This window comes from Rhinolophus ferrumequinum, chromosome 8, assembly GCF_004115265.2.
Source record: "Rhinolophus ferrumequinum isolate MPI-CBG mRhiFer1 chromosome 8, mRhiFer1_v1.p, whole genome shotgun sequence".
Taxonomy (NCBI): Eukaryota; Metazoa; Chordata; class Mammalia; order Chiroptera; family Rhinolophidae; genus Rhinolophus; species Rhinolophus ferrumequinum.
The window spans coordinates 30234644-30252763 of record NC_046291.1 but is presented as its reverse complement, the minus strand read 5'-3'; the positions used below and the strand labels follow the sequence as shown (position 1 = coordinate 30252763).

The window sequence follows — 18120 nt, the reverse complement described above, 5'->3', positions numbered from 1 at the left end:
AAATGGGCAAATGATTTCATCCTCCATCATGACAACACTCCATGTCACACATTGCTTCTGGTACGGCAATTTCTGTCAAATAAAAACATTACAGTGTGTCCTCATCCACCTTATTCACCAGAACTGGCACAATGCAACTTCTGGCTCTTCCCCAAAGTCAAAGCGACTATGAAAGATAAACATTTTGAATTGATTCAGGACATCGAGGCAGCCATGACAGTGTAACTAAAGACACACAAAAAGAAGACTTCCAGAACTGCTTCAGAAAGTGGCAAGAACGATGGGATAAGTGTGTTTGAAGCAAGGGGGAATTAATGGCAATGTGTCTTTTAGTGTAAATGTTTTTACACATTCACTGTATTTATTGATCACACCTTGTATATGTGTGTGTATATGTTTAAACAGTTATGTGTTCATCATATATAGTATTCTACAATGTGCTATTTTGTTGTTAAAAATATATGAAAGACCTATAGAGTTATCTCATTCTTTTGAACAGTCATAGAGTAATTAACTGTAAGTTAATCTCATAACTTACTTAATAGTTTACTAATGGACAGATTGTTTTCAACTTTCTTATAATATTAAAAAAAAAATGCTGCAGTGAATATCCTTACACATATTTATGCATTTGTGTTCTCTTCTGTATAAATTCTAAGAATTGGCTGTGAAATTTTAATGTCACAGGATATAAATGTTATTGATAGCATATCTAAATATAGAATCTAAAAACCATAATCCATCATATATTTTTAAAGAGCATGATTGTCACATGTACAGAATAATTTCTTCCTGCTCTATTTATAAAGCTAATAAATACCTCAGCATAGAAATCTAAATAAATCTAAATACAAAAACTTCAGTTTTCCTACATTTATTAATATGATGTATATAACTTTTAAATTTAGAACAATAAAAATCAGTATTAGAACATTAGAGTGTACCTAAAAAATTTAATACACAGAATGCTGCAGTGTATTTGAAAGGCACATGGCAAAAAGATATCACAATATATTTTACTGTATCTTAAAAACCACCCTTAAATCTTCTAAAGTTAAAATCCACATTTACAGTTTACTCTTTAAACAATCTGGAAGTTATTTTAGAATGTGACATGAGATTAAGGTCTAACAATGTTTTCTCTCCCATTAGTTCTCAATTGTTCTACTACACGGTTTGCATGTTCATTTTTTTTCTTAAAAACTTGAAATGCTATTTTTATTATATATTGAAAGTCTTACATATATTTCAAACTTTTTCTGCACTACCTTTCCCATTAACTTTGCACCAGGACTACAATGTTTTAGCTACTGCGGTTTTATATTGCACTTTAATATGAAACAGTGTACATCCTACCGTGTTTCCCTAAAAATAAGACCTAACCGTAAAATTAGCCCTAGCATGATTTTTCAGGATGATATCCCCTGAACATAAGCCCTAATGCGTCTTTTGGAGAAAAAATTAATATAAGACCCGGTCTTATTTTCGGGGAAACAAGGTACCTTAATTCTTTTTTCCTAAAAATATATTTCATTCTTCCAGATGAATATTAGACTTATACCGATAAGTTTCTTTCCCACACTCCATCCTCCTGGGAATTAAATTTGTAAATTAATTCCAAATGACATCTTCACCATATTGAGTTATCCCATACAGAAAGAAGAATGGCATTGCTCTTAATTAAACATCCTCTTTAATATATCTTAGTATAAATTTTCTGTGTTCTTCATACAGGTCAACACATTTCCAATTAAACTGATTCCTAAGTAGTTTATATTTTCTTGCTGTGATCGTGATTCTTTTTCATTATGTTTCTAACTAGCTATTGTTACACACACAAAACACACTTTTTAAAAAATCAAAATAAACAAGTTTTAGATAAATGTTTAAAACACCGAAATGGTTTAAATCCAGATTTCTATGTTTTAGGAATAATTTATAAACTAGTAAGTTATCGTTTTGCTAACTTCAAGGCATTAGTTTTTTTTTTTTAAGTATACTACTACTTTGTAGTAGTAGAATTCACTTACAATTAATCAGCCATTTTTTTCAAATTCTCTACAAAGAACATCAACTGCTTTCATAATCAAAAAGAATCCAATTCAAGAAACACAAACCTCTTTAATCTGATACATATTGCATCAGAATCCCTATCTGATATAGGTCCTGGAATAAATATTTTGGAAAAGTTCCCCAATCCTGATGACCACCTTTCAGTTAAAACAATCACATCCAGGTGAAATTTCTTATTTTAAATTCCTATCTGATCTCTCTTATAACCACAAATTTGACACACCAAATCACTTTAGTTTCTACCAATACCATTTAAAAATGACTAAGTTAAATACCTTTAAATAAAGAAATATATAGTATTAATAATTATAATCAAAACACCGTATTTCTTCAACTCCTTGACACTACTAATTTTAAGACCATAACTAACAAATTTAAGTAAAAAATGATTCTTTATTAAAATGAAAAAAACTGTTTAACTTAAGGACCCGAGCATAAGCTTATCCATACAATCACATATGACTTTTTAAAAATTATCCTTTATGTTTCTGGCCACCTTCGGTCTTTATACTAGCCACCTGGCACACTTTTCCAGCTCTCTATATATGGCTGGATTAAACTCAGTTCAAATATCACCTCCTCAGAGAAGCCCACCTTGTTTACTTAAATTGTCTCCCCCTAGTTCCTCTTCCCCAAACCCTTGTCACTCTGCCCATTTCCTTCATAGCATTTATCTACATCTGTAATTATCCTGCTTATTTGTTTACTTACTATTGTCTGTCTTTCCGACTAGAATCTGTACTTCACAGGGACAGGAGCTGTATCCCCAGTGCTGGGCACACAGCAAGCACTCAAACATCTATTGATTTAATTACTTGTACTCATGAACTCAATTTGTTTAGCACCTTTAACAATGACAATTGATTTTTGGCTGTAACAAAACGAGATTTCTGCTTGGATTTTCACCTTGATTAAGCTTAATAATTTTATTTTTCTAAATGAAATATAGACAGAAGTTAATAGCTTCTTTAAAAATCACCCAGAAACTTTAACAGGTAGATATTCTCCCAGATGCATGAATCATTCATATAAACCTTGCCCCAGTTTGAAATTAGAGACAGAGACTGGGCAATTTTACTGTCTTTGAATTAATTGGCATGTGTCAGGTAAGGTGCTGAGACAACTGTACATTGCAAAGCTGCATTGTACTGTAATATTCTGTAGACATCTGAAGCAACAGTTAGCGACACAAATTCAATTAAAAATGCAACCCTATGTAGGGCTACTAATATCAATTGCAATAACTGAATACACAAAGCTAAATTCTTGAAATACCAAATACGGTATGACTACTGCTATTTTACAGCTCACTTGCCTGGTTACTGAAACGTTTATTTGGACAAGACACATCTTAATTTAAAAAATGTTATAATGTGAAAAAACATGTCTTAAAAGTGAAGACAAAGTAAGTTATCAGTGAGCCTATCAAGTATAAACACTGTATCATCTGCTTTCTATATTTTATCTGATTTAATGAGAGGCAATAGAATCTAGTAGCTTTGGGCTGCAGTTCTCAACTTTTTGTCTCAGAACTCCCTTTCATTGTTACATTTTAAAAAGTTTATTAATTCATTCAAAAAGAAATAAGCCCATCACATGTTAACATAAATAACATTTTTAAATTGAAACTTTACTTTTCCAAAATAAATTTAGTGAGAAAAGTAACACTGTTTTACATTTTTTGCAAATCTCATAATTGCTTTTGCATTCAATCCGTTGTTGAAAAACTTCACTTTGTAAATTCATCAGAGAATGACAGTGAAGAAGGCAAATACTGTCCTGGTATTAATAGGAAAAATAATTTTGATCCCACAGACCCACTGAAAGCATTCCCAGAACACACTTTGAGCATGGACTCTGGAACCAGACTGTCTAAGTTTCAGGTCACTTACGCTAGCATAATTTATCTTCATGATACTATGAACTATAAAATAGCTTCTGTTATTTCCATCTAACAGGTAAGAAAATTAAAGTTTAAAGACATTGAGTGTCCAACACAAGGTAACAGTTTAAGTGGCAGAACTCAGATTTGAATATAATGCCTAATCTAAAACCTATGGTTGAAAAATGTAACCTGGTCCCTTTCTTATATTTCATACTGCCCCCACCTCTACCACTACCACCACAGCCTTCTATGTCCTGGCTCTACTCTCTTTTCAGTTTTTCTATAGCTTCATACATACCTTCACCTCAGGGATTCTGTGTAGGATGCTCTAGCCTCAAATGCTGTCCTATTCCTGCTATATAAATAGGCTCCTTCCAATTCTGTTAGTCTCAGCAGGCCTTTCTTGACCACTTTAGCAGTGCTTTCTCCCTTCTCCAGTATTTTCCATTCTAACAAATATGGTTCGTTTCCTTCCTAGAGCGTTAGATTTTGTACTTTACAAAATCTATTACACCTTATTACTTATTGTCTATCTTTCCCATCAGATTGTAAGTTCCATGAGAACAGGGTCCATTTCTGTTTTGCTCACATTTGAGTGCTCACTATGCACTCAAAGCTAACAAGCATACTATGGTATATGGATATATGGCAGGTACTTAATATTTCTTGAATCAGTGAACCACACTGCTTATATAATCATGGACAAATCACTTAACCTCTTTGGGCTTCAGTTTTCTAGAATGATAAGTTACTTTCTAAATCTAAGTCCTATAAATATATTTTCGTCCCTTTATTTGATAAATAGAGTAGTACTGGTTACAGAGAAAATTTGTAAATATGTATTTCCTAACAGGACTCAGTATCTTTTAGTACCTAGAGGTAGCTACGAATATAGATACAAACATACTGCAAGTTTTCTTTTTATTTAACAGACAATATAGAATTCTGAAGATGATTTCTTCTACTGGATAGTACACCCATTCCATCAGCTGGTATATAAAAACTATATTTAAGAGCAAACATCAAACTGATATTCCAGCATGCAGCTCAATTCAGGCCTGTACTGCCTCACTTCCAGAGTACTTAACAAAGTGAAGAGGGTATCACAGAAAATTATCTTTTTGGTGACCATGGTAATGGCAACGTTTATTAGCAAGACCTAATACAACATAATGAACAAAATAATAAACTGCTGGAACATGATCTAAAGGAGATCAATAACTACTTGCTGGGAAGCAAACAGAACGTGCTGGTAGCTGCCTTCCTGCAAGTATAGTAAGTCCCCATTACCTACATGGGCAGACATTGTGTCTTAGCTGACAATTAGCATATATCTTTTTCAGGAATTATCAATTTACAGAGAATTAGAATATAAGAGACAGTACAGCTAAATTGTTTAAGAGTATGGGCTCTGGCTCTAGCCTGCCTGAGTTCAAATTCCAGCTCTATGACCCTACAAGCTACGTGTCCTTGGGAAAGTTACTTAGCTAACCTGTGGTCTCAAATTATTCATTTATAAAATGGGGCTAGTATAAATACCTATGTCAAAGGTTTTTTTGTTTTTTTTTCAATTAAATAAGTTAACACATCAGTGAGCAAAACTAATTATGGTATCTGTTCTTAAGGGTTTCTGGTGGGCCAACATTATTGAAAACAAAGCTATGTAAGTTATCAGGACAACATAGCAAAAATGATTGTACACTGCAAATTTTCAAACTAGGTCAACAATTACTTAGCTATTTTAAGGTATAAGTCTGAAACTTAAATACTTAAAATGTTCTGTTGTTGTACATACCAAGTTCCCTAAGGAAAAATCTAGGGCTACACTGTCCAATATCGTAGCCATTAGCTACAAGTGGCTACTTAAATTTAAGTTAAAATAAAGTAAAATTTAAAGATTCAATTCCTTAGTTGCACGAGCTACATTTCCAGTGCTCAGTACTTAATGTGGCTCGCACCTCCCCTGCCAGACAGCACAGATCCAGGACATACACATCATTGCAGCAATTCTCTTGCACTGACCTAAATGTAGCTAAGTAATACCGTTATGCTGAGTAAATCTGATAAATCAAAACTAAAGTTTAGGCAACAAAAAGGTTCAAATACACAACTATTGAAAAGGAAACACTTTTAAAAGTAAAATTTAAAGGCATTAATTAAGATGTGCTTATTTCAAGTCTCATAGGTAAAAGTGTTTAATTTTAAGCTACCCACCAAAGATCGTCTAACTGCATGGGAACATCATTCTGTATCCTTTAAAAAGTTAAATTCATAATTTTTACCTCTATTCTAAGATCAGTTTTCTAAAGGAGGAGGTGGCACAGGAATGCGGCAGAGTTCAAGTGCAGAATTCATTTGTTGAGACTTAAATATTTTCCAACTCTATAAAAAATGAAAATAAAAAACTTTGAAATATTGAGAAATAATATTTGCAAAAACATCATACAAAGGAGAAAGAGCAACTTTGACAAGACATTTATAAAATAGTTTATCTAACTTAAAAAAATAACTAATGATCCAAAAATTTTATAACCAGCATATACTTGTGCATCATTATCACACCAAACTTAAAAAACATTAGACTTGGAGAACAGAAGTCTGATTTTCAGTTTCAAATTAGCCATTAATTATCTGTAAGACGATGAGCAGGTTACTTAAATTTTCTGGAGTCTCACTTAGATAATCTATAAAATTAAGCTTTCCAGCCAAAAATTCTATGAATCCAACTTTTGAAACACTGTACAGTGATTATCTCTCTCTCTCTCTCTCTCTCTCTCTCTCTCTCTCTCTCTCTCTCTCTCTCTCTCACACACACACACACACACACACACACACACACTCATTAAAACTGTAATATGCAGTATAAAACCAAACTTAAATAATAAGTATCAATGACTATAAAATCATTTTGGATGAGTGTCACAGAACTGAAATTTTTTCATTTTTAAAAAGAACACAGAAAATGCTATTACTTGAATTTATGGCACAGAAATATATTAAAAGTTTTTGATCAGAGAGAATCATTTTCAAATTGCTAAAAGTATACTTTTCTCACAAATTAGTAACTATTTTCACGTAGTTGCTGACCACATTATGCTCGCTCTGATTTAAAACTGTATGACAACTTTAAATCTAAAACACCATAAGAAAATTACCATTTTAAAATGTTCATTAATGTTATTTTTTAAATACAAAGAATACTACAATAAAATGTTCTTGGAATTATTGTATTATCATTATAAAGTTTCCAATATTTCCCAAACTGAAGATATGTCAGGACCTCTTACTCCAACCATAGCAGCTGACTTTCTCTCTTATATATTGGGGCTATTACATGAGACTTTTATTTCATGAGAAGTTCTGCAATGCGGGAGTTGGGGGGGACTTAAAAACTTGAAAAGAACTAACATAGTATCTCTGGAAACATATACAAGAAACTAGTAACACTTTAGGCAGGGGCAATGGCCATCTTTTTGTACCTTGGGAATTTTGAACCCTAGGCAACTGACAGATTTTGAAGCAGTGCAGGCAAGCCAACTTGAGAGCTACATTGGGCAGCTCTATAGAGATGGGTCTCTAACAATCTTTCAGGGTTAAGGATACAGATACTCACTAGGCTTTCAATTTAAGAAAGCAAAACAAAATAAAACAACCCAACAGGACAAATGATAAGAAAACTGAGTTTTATTAAACTTTAACACAGCTTTTAACAGCTCAATCCCCGATTAATTGGAAGTAATTAGTCCCTCACCTATTTGAGGAACAGAAAGAAAGAAATGGGAACCCTGTCAGGAAAGTAACACGGTCTGGAGCCTCTATGGTCTGTCATACACAAAGTCTGGCACATAATCAAAAATTACTAAATATGCAAAGTGACAAAAACATGACCAATAATTATAAGGAAACAAGACAAAAACAGCATATACATTCCTGTGAAGTGCACATGGGCCATTTTCCAGGATAGACCACATGTTAGGCTACAAATTCTCATAGATTTAAGAAGATAGATATTATACATAGTATCTTCTGTTACCACAATGGGATGAAGTTAGAAATCAACAGATAAAAAAAAAAAAAAAAAAAAAAAAAAACTGGAAAATTCACAAAACTGTGGAAATTAAACAACATACTTGTAAACAGCCAATGGGTCAAAGAAGAAATAATAGGGGAAATTAGAAAATACTTAGAGCCAAATGAAAATAAAAACACAATATACCAAAACGTATGGGATACAGTGAAAGTGGTGACAGGGAAAAATGCTTAACTATAAATGCTTACATTAAAAAACAAGAAAGCTCTCAAATCAACAACCTAACTTCACAACTTAAGGAGCTAGAACAAGAAGAATAAACTGAACCCAAAGCTAGCAGAAGGATGGAAATAAAGATTAGAGCAGAGATGAATGAAATAGAGATTAGAAAACAATAGAGAAAATAAACAAAACCAAGAACTGATTCTTTGAAAAGGTCAACAAAGTTGATAAAATGTTAGATGGACTAAAAAAAAGAGAGAAAACAGAAATTACTAAAATCAGAAATGAAATGGGGACATTACTACTGATTCTACAGAAATACAAAGGGCTATAAAGAGTGTATTGTGAACAAGTGTATGCCAACAAATTTGGTAACACAAAACTTACAAAGACTAAATCAGGAAGAAATAAAAAAATCTGAATAGACCTATAACTAATAATGTGATTGAATCAGTAATCAAAAATCTTTAGACAAAAAAAGCCCTGGACCTGATGGCTTCACTGGTGAATACCACCAAACATTTAAAGAAGAACTAATACCAATCATTTTCAAACTTTTCCCAAAAACTGAAGATGAACAAACACTTCCTAACTCATTCTATAAGACCAGCATTACCCTGATACCAAAGTAAGACAAAGACACTAACAAAAAAGGAAAAAATGAAAGGAAACTACACACCAATATCCCTTATGAACACTGAAGCAAAAATCCTCAATAAAATACTAGCAAAAAGAATTCAGCAGCATATTAAAAGTGGGGATTTCCCCCCAGAATGCAAGGATGGTTCAACAACAAAAAAATGTAATGTAGCACATTACTAGAATAAAGAGAACACACATGAACATCTCAAGTGATGCAGGAAAAAGTATTTGACAAAATCCAACACCTTTTTATGATAAAAACAGTAAAAAAACAAACAAACAGACAAAAAACCCCAACAACTTGTACTAGAAGGAAACTATCTCAACATGATAAAAGCCATATATAAGAAACCCAGGGAACATCATACACAATGGTGAAAGACTGAAAGACTTTTCTCTAAGATCAGGAACAAGGCAAGCATGCCCGCTTTCACCACTTCTATTCAACATAGTACTGGAAGTTGAAGCCAGAGTAAATGAGCAAGAAAAAGAAATAAAAGGCATCCCAATTGAAAAGAAAAACAAAATCATCTGTTTGTACATTATATGATCTTATAAGTAGAAAACCTTACATTACAGATTACACACACACACACACACAAAACCTGTTAGAACTAAAAAATGAATTCAAAAGTAGCAGGATCAAAGTCAATACACAAAAATCAGTTGCATTTCTATATACTAAAAATGAACAATATGAAAAGGAAATTACAAAATCAATTTAAAATACTTAGAAATTAACCAAGGAGGCAAAAGACTAGTACAATGAAAACCATAAAACACTGACGAAAGAAACTATAAATAAATGAAAACTCATCCAATGTTCATGGACTGGAAGATTTAATATTGTTAAGATGTCAGTACCACCCAAAGCAATCTATAAAACAGATTCAATGCACTCCCTATCAAAACTCCAATGACTTTTTATAGAGATAGAAAAATCCACCCTAAAATTCATACGGAAGCTTAAGGGACCCTGAACAGCCAAAACAATCTTGAAAATGAAGAACAAAACCAAGGACTCACACTTCCTGATTTCAAAACTTGCTGCAAAGCTATGGTAATAAAAACAGTGTAATACTGGTAACATACACCAATAAAATGATTAGAGAAAAATATTTAACTAATGTAAAAGCAGACAAGAAAGAAAGAAAAAAAACAACAACATGGGCTAAATAGCAAATAATAGTAAGCTTCCATATATAAACACAACTATATCAGTAACAGTATTATAATACAAGGACAAAAAATTCCAAATAAAACACTGAGCTTGTCAGATTGGATTAAACAAACAAGCACACTTCTTTAAGAGACACACTTTAAACATAACTACACAGAAAGACTGTAAGTAGAGGATGGAAAAAATACACCACGCAACACTAGTATACACATAAAAGAAAATTAATATAGTCTACTAATATCAGAGAAAGTAGAATTTAAGGCAAAAATAATTACTATAGATAAAAGGAATATCACATAGTGATAAATGGATCAAATAGGGAGATACTATAATCATAAACTTGTATATACCCCAAAATAATCTCAAAACATGAAAGCAAAAATTTTCAGAATTAAAAGAAGGAATAGACAAATCCTTAATCATAGTCAGAGATCTTAGTGCACCTCTCTCTGAAGTTAATAGAAAAAGCAACCAATAACCAGTAAGATCTGAACAATGCAATTAAAACCTGACGTAATGGACCTACACAGAACATCGTACCCAGCAACAACAACAAAAAATTCACATTCTTTTCAAGTGTGCATGAAACATTTATCAAAACTGACCACATACTGGGACACAAAAGCCTCAACACAGTTCAAAAATCATAATGCCATTGAGAGTATGTTCTCCAACCACAACATAAGTAAGCTAGAGATCTTTACTAAAAAAACAATAATTAATAAATAAAAAACTAGAAAAACATCAACTACTAGAAATTTGAAATTATACTTCTAAATGATCTATGCATCAAATAAGAAATCAAAACTGAAATTAGTAAATACTGGGAGTGCCAAAAAACTGTATACAAGTGGACACTTTGGTTAATGTTGCTCAAGCAGTAGTTTGCCGTCATCAGAAGTGTCTGGACGCTGATGGTAACCACTTTGAGCACCTCTTGTAATTGGAGAAGTTAAATGTGACTTTATTCATGTTTTGTTATCAGTATATATGGAGTATTACAACCTTAATAATTTTTTCCTTTCTTAAATGTGTATACATTTTTTTGGCACCCTCTGTATATTGAACTCAATGCCAAGAAAGATATTAACACTAAAACTTGTGAGAAGCAGCTACAGCATTTAATTGCATATGCAGGACGTCCCCACTCTGCATGTATAAAGCAAAGACAGAGATCCTATATGCATGAGTTTCAGCTAAGACTTCCTGTATTAGCAGAGAAGCTGAAAAAAATCAATGGTTCAAGCTTCTAGAGAATATGGTCAGTAATGTTGCAACAACTACCGTGTTTCCCTGAAAATAAGTCCTAGCCGGACCATCAGCTCTACTGGGTCTTTTGGAGCAAAAATTAACATAAGACCCGGTCTTGTTTTAATATAATATAAGATCAGGTCTTACATAATATAATACAAGACCGGGTCTTATTTTAATATAAGACCATATATTTTAATATAAGACCTTATATTAAAATAAGACCGGGTCTTATATTAAGTTTTGCTCCAAAAGACGCATTAGAGCTGATGGTCCAGCTAGGTCTTATTTTCAGGGAAACATGGTATCCAGAGGGTGAAAAAAAAATGTATACACATTTTAAGAAAGAAAAAAACTGTATTAAAATTGTAATACTCGATATATACCAATAACAAGAGACGAATACAAATCACGTTTGGCTTCTGCAATTACAAGAGGTGCTCAAAGTGGTTACATCAGCGGCCAGACACGTCTGATGACAGCGAATACTGTCGGGCAGACTTCTGTGGCGAGCATGTTAACTGTTCCGACACCACAGCAGAAGCAGCAGGACCTGTTGCCGTGCGAGGCCTCCTGGATCTTCCCTTGTGCACATTACACATGGTAGCATGCGTCTCAAACGTACCACGGATGCGTGTTATTGTTAGGCGTGATGTTCTGTTACATGCTTATGCCTCCACTGTCATTGTACTTCCACAACATTCTCGAATTTCAAATACCACTTCAAAATGGTCTTGCGCTCCTTAAACGACAACCATGCTTCTGGCATTTTGACTGTCCTGCCTGTTGCATGGTGCCTCTAGCATTCATTTGATTAATGCCATCTTTTGAGCAAATGGCATACTATACGTTGCTACTGTAATTCAATTCAACTTCAAAAAGTAATACATACATAACATCGCTTAAAATGTGTATACATTTTTTTGGCACCCATGGTATATAGTAACAGGTGGGTACTAGACAAGTGGGGCAGGGGGTTACTGAATAAATTATATAAATGTCTAACCACTATGCTGTATATCTGAAATTAATATAATATTGAATGTCAACTGTAACTGAAAAAATAAATATTTTTTTAAAAACAAAAAAAAAAGCTAGAGAAAATAGCAAATGAATGAAACAAGCACACAACAGAGGGAAAAAAAAATCAACAATGCCAAAAGTTGGTTCTTGAAAAGATTAATAAAACTGATAAACCCCTAATAATACTGATTAAGGAAAAGGAGAAAACGGAATTTTTAGGTATCAGAAACAGAATAATATAATAAACTTTATGCTAATAAATGTGACACTTAGCATGAAATGAACACAACTTAAAAAATACAAATTACCAACACTGAAAGATATAGAATATCCAAATAGCCCCATAGCTATTAAAAAAATGAAATCTGGGGCCGGCCCGGTGGCTCAGGCGGTTAGAGCTCCATGCTCCTAACTCCAAAAACTGCTGGTTCGATTCCCACATGGGCCAGTGGGCTCTCAACCACAAGGTTGCCAGTTCAATTCCTCGAGTCCTGCAAGGGATGGTGGGCAGCGCCCCCTGCAACTAAGATAGAACACGGCACCTTGAGCTGAGCTGCCGCTGAGCTCATGGATGGCTCAGTTAGTTGGAGCGCATCCTCTCAACCACAAGGTTGCCGGTTCGACTCCCGCAAGGGATGGTGGGCTGCGCCCCCTACAACTAGAAAACGGCAACTGGACCTGGAGCTGAGCTGCGCCCTCCACAACTAAGACTGAAAGGACAACTTGAAGCTGAACGGCACCCTCCACAACTAAGATTGAAAGGACAACAACTTGACTTGGAAAAAAAGTCCTGGAAGTACACACTGTTCCCCAATAAAGTCCTGTTCCCCTTAAAAAAAAAAAAAAAAAAAAAAAAAAAAAGCCTAAAAAAAAAAAAAAAAGAAAAAAAAGAAATCTGTTATTAAAAATCTTTCCAAAAAAAAATCTCAAGTGCAAACGGTTTCATCAGTCAATTCTTCCAAACAATTAAGGAGGAAACACCAGGTTCGTACAAAGTCTTCCAGAAAACAGGAAATAATTTTGTTCCCCAGGGAACAAAATTGCCTCTGTTTGAGAGCCAGGGAAAGGGCAAGCGATTTAGAATAAAGCTACACCCTCTACTGCGATGATTATTCTACTTTTGAGAAAGAGGCCCTTGCTTGGCTTTGAGCCCTGGTAGAGGAACACCAAACGTGACCATGTGACCTGATCTACCCTTAAGAACTGGGCGTTCTGACCCACCAAGCTCTTATAAAGCTGAATGTGCTAGCAGCTTTCCATCATTAAGTGGAAGTGATATTGTATGTATGATATAAGCTTTTCTTCTCCTCCGGGGCACATGGGAGAACTATACTTCCCTACCTTCCTTAAGTCAGATGTGATCTCATGACTTGCTTTGAGCAATGAACAGAAATGATTTCTGTAGAAGCATTTAATTACCAGTATGCACTCTCCAGCCTGTACTTCCCTTGCCACTATGATAAAAGAAGCAGAGATAAATATAGAGATGCAATGCTGACCCATCATATGGAAAACAGATGCCCTGGAGTCACTCTAACTTGCAGCAGATTTTACATAAGAATAAACAAATCTTTTTTTAAATTTTAAGCCATTATTTGAAGGTTGATTATTACCGCTACATAAGCAGCTAATCCCGACTACGATGGTTAAATATACAGAACGAGGTTAGAGCAGGCCCTAAAAGCACAAATAAGCCTTAAAAACAAATGGTTCCGACACCCATCACACATAATGCCATTCAGAGTATGTTCTCCAACCACAACATAAGTAAGCTAGAGATCTTTAATAAAAAAACAATAATTAATAAATAAACTAGAAAAACATCAACTACTAGAAATTTGAAATTATACTCAGACAGGGCGCATCACACATGTGTTTACTAAGTATCAACTCTCTATTAATCTATGACCTTGTAAAGTTCCCTATGATCAAAGAAAAAAGAAATAAAAACTCTGGCCTGGTTTACACATGGTTCCATATGACATGCTGGCATTACCCCTACACAGCGGTGGCCCTGAAGGACAGGAGAAAAGGGAAATCCTCCCAATAGGCAGACATCCAAGAAGTTGTATCTGGCTGCTCACGGCTCCTGAAAAGAGGTGATCAGTGCACAGCTCTATGGTTGGCTAGACAGGCTCTGCAATCAGGGCTAGTTCAATATGCTCATGAACAGAAGAACCCTGTCAGCAGGATTATTCCTTGGCTCAATACAGACTTCCCCTCACCAATGTTAATCTACAGTTCCATGATACGCCAGATGTCTCACACCTCCCTGCCTTTTTTTAAACTGCTCTCCCCTCTGGAATGCCTTTCAACTACCCTCTAGCCTAACTGCCCTACTCTTCTTTCAAGACTCAGATCAAACCTCCTCTAGTACGCTTTTTCTTAGCATATAACCCTGTATCCATTCAAAGCCCTTTTTTTCACCCTCACTCACTAGTTCTCAACCTAGAATCCATAGATCCTCAGGGATCTGTGAATAAAAATCATATGCATTGATGGGAAGAATATTATATCATTTTTTTTACTAATCCCTAACAAAAATTTATCATTTCACTCAATTATGAATGTAGACAAAACAAAAAAACCACAGTATTTTCTATGACTTGGTCGCCAACAGATATTACAGGCATTTTCGCATCAAATCACAGTTGCTGCAGATATCAAAATATCATTCATGAACATCACTACTTCATGCCACATTTCTCTGGTTAAATAGCTTCTGCCCCATCCTGGATACAAATGTTTCCAACAAGTCTCTCTCCTTAAATTCACATAAAACATTGAGAGTGAATTTTTTCTTTAGGACCTCTTTCTCTAGGCTTTAGGGAAGAGAAACAGACCTTACACCTTCCTCTTAGGAAGTTGATTTTTCCCCACTAATATTGCTCTTGTAAAGGGGTCACCTCTTCCTCTCCATCTTAAGCCCCTTATAAATTGATGGGGTAGGCAGAATCATAGTGGTAACTACGTAGTCTAACAGTACTCAATACCTTCTTTCCTCAGAAACCTTCTTTCCTCAGTTTATCAGTCCTATTATTAAACCACAACTTCTCTAGGGCAGGGAGTATTTCTCAGTTGTGTTTGTATTTCTAGTTCTTAACAGGGCTTAGCACTTAATTCATGTTTATTGAAGAAAGGGCTTAGCAACAGCAGGGCAGTCAGCAGCAGACAACACAGAAGACAGGGAGCAAGTACAGCAGAGACCACTAGTTCCCATTTAATAGAGGTCCCCACCCTGACCGCCCCCCCACACACTGATCTAGTCTATATGCTCAGCTAAAGGCCATTTCTGAACTTTACTTACAGCTAAGTATTGCCAAATGACTAAGTTCTGATCAATGAGATCAAAGGAAATACTGTATGGGGAATTCTAGAAGCAGTTCTTAAAAGATAAGAGGTGTGCCCCTTTTGTCCTCTGCCTTTCTTCCTCCTTCCTTATGCCTTGAACATGGATGTGATGGCTGGATATCCAGCAACCATCTCCTGATCGTGAAAATGGAAGCCACATGCTAAGGATGGCAAAGGAAAAAGACAGGAGACTGGGTCCTCGACAACTCTACGAAGTTGTCATCTCGGTCCCATACTGCCAATTTCTAAATGTTTTTTCACAAGACAAAGACAAAGAAGTCAACTACTAGCTTGTGTAAGCAATGGTTATTTCTTATCTCTGTTTCTAGCAGTCAAACATAATTTCTGACTAATAATGTAAGACAGACTCCAGCAACAAATTTGTGGTCTCAGATACAAACAGCCACTCAGCGATTCTTCAATTTAATGCTGATGAAGTGATAGATATTTCCACTGAAATAGGGGGTAGAGTAGGAAGCAAGCGTGACAAGAGAATTTGTATTCTGTGAAGGTACACCACCACTATAGTTCAGTTGGAGGGGTGTTTGCAGTTTAGTACACTGACAAGATTTCATAATACAGTACTGTAATTTCTTGCCAACATTTGGGAGTCATGTTCTAGAAAAGTAATGTGGCTTATGAAACTGTGATCAGCAAGACCAAATCATATAAAAATAAGGTTAGGTTTACACCTTTTCAAATGAAAAACCAGTAACTTTTCTACAGATTACCCTCCTACAAATTTTCAGGAAACACTGTCTTAGCACAACAATCAGATAAATGCTGATTCTCCCACATATTATGCAGACTATTCTACTTCATGAAGATTTTGAATCTGTGCTACCTAGTAGCTTGCCATTTAATGTCTTTTGCACTTGTGTTTTTATTTTTACTAATTAAGTCTCAGCAACACTTTTCACAAATTCTTATAGTGATAGTTTCATTTTTTGGATTTTCATCCTTACATTAAGAAAATTGAAAATAATCCGATCTCTCTGTATTGTTATGAACTTTTTATGCATCTCCCCAGAATTCATATATTAACATACTAACACCCAATGTGATGGAGGCGGGGCCTTTGGGAGGTGATTAGGTCATAAGGTTGGAGCTTTCCTAAATTAGTACCCTTATAAAAAGAGACCCCAGCGAGCTCTCACACCTCTTTTGCCATGTGTTGACAGTGAGAAGACAGCCATCTCTGTACCATGAAGTGGACCCACCGCTGACACACAATTTTCTGGCACCTTGATCTTGGACTTCCCAGCCTTCAGAACTGGGAGAAAAAAAATGTTTGTTGTTTCAGCCACCCAGGTTGTGGAAGCCTGAACTGACTGAGACAGAGGTCCTTCCAACAGAATGTGGAAGGGCCATTACATCATGTAAGTTCGAAAGCCTAAGCCTCAAAGAAGCCTTGCAGCTTCCACCTTCACCTTTCCAGAAGGCTGCCCTGAGAACGCCATGTAAGGATGCCAGACTAGTCTATTAGAGGATGAGAAGCCACACTGAGAACGCTGCAAACATGTCTTTAATAATGAACAGCCAGCACCAACTGCAAACATGTACTTGAGGACATACATCTTGGACCTTCCAACTCAGTCAGCTCTCCAGCTGGACTCAGCTGCATGAGACAGCCACGTGAACCCAATAGAGGAACTTCTCCGCCAGCCTACAGGATCATGAAAAATAATCAATCTTTTTGTCCTACGTCATTAAGTTTTGGGGTGCTGTATTAGGCAGCAATACCAAACAAATTAACTGTAAAATAACAATACTTAATAGTTTATTGAAGGTGAGAAAACTCACTTGAGATTTTTATTTTTATCTTTGATTCACCTATTATAGTATCCTGGAGGTCATGCTGACTCCAATGCTTCATTCCACTCTGATTAGAAAAGGGAAATTAATGTATGAAAGTACAAGGGGGAACAATTAAAATATTTTGTGTGAAGTAATAGGCACTTTAGAAAGAGCGCTGTTTGCATTGTACAGTGGCCTGGAGGGAGCAAAGACTGAGGACAAAGGGACCAATAAGAACACACTGGAATGGTCCTAGTGAGAGGCCTCCAAGAGGTGAGAGGCCTGAACTATTGCTGCTGCTGCTACCACTACTATTACACTAATATTACGTATTTGTGATGTACCAAGTACTGTAATAAAAACCTTACATTTAATCTTCATTGGCTCATTTAATCCTTATAATAACCCTTTAAAAAACTTTATTTTGCAATAATTATAGACGGAATTACCAAAAGTCCATCTATAAAAACCGTCTGTAAAGAAGTTACCAAAATATGTGCCAGAAGGTCCCATGCACCCTTTGCCCAGTTTCCCCTACTGGTAATGTCTTGCATAACCATAGTAAAATATTAAGATTAGGAAACTGACATGAGTACAGTCCACAGAGGTTATTCAGATATCACCAGTTTTACAAGCATTCATTTGTCTGTGTGTGTGTGTATGCTT

The 18120-nt window shown here is 35.2% G+C and overlaps 1 protein-coding gene across 8 annotated transcripts in view; it reads right to left on the bottom strand.

The window, feature by feature from the left end:
* HYCC2 (hyccin PI4KA lipid kinase complex subunit 2) overlaps positions 1 to 18120 on the bottom strand; it is a 73553-nt gene that overhangs the window by 49413 nt on the left and 6020 nt on the right. For 7 of the 8 annotated variants that reach the window (XM_033112846.1, XM_033112844.1, XM_033112850.1 and 4 more), the window contains one exon: positions 6241 to 6340. The gene's annotated coding sequence lies outside the window, so the exon portion shown is untranslated. Of the gene's footprint in view, positions 1 to 6240; positions 6341 to 16816; positions 16931 to 18120 lie in introns of all 8 variants that reach the window. The other variant, XM_033112848.1, reaches the window with a different exon arrangement.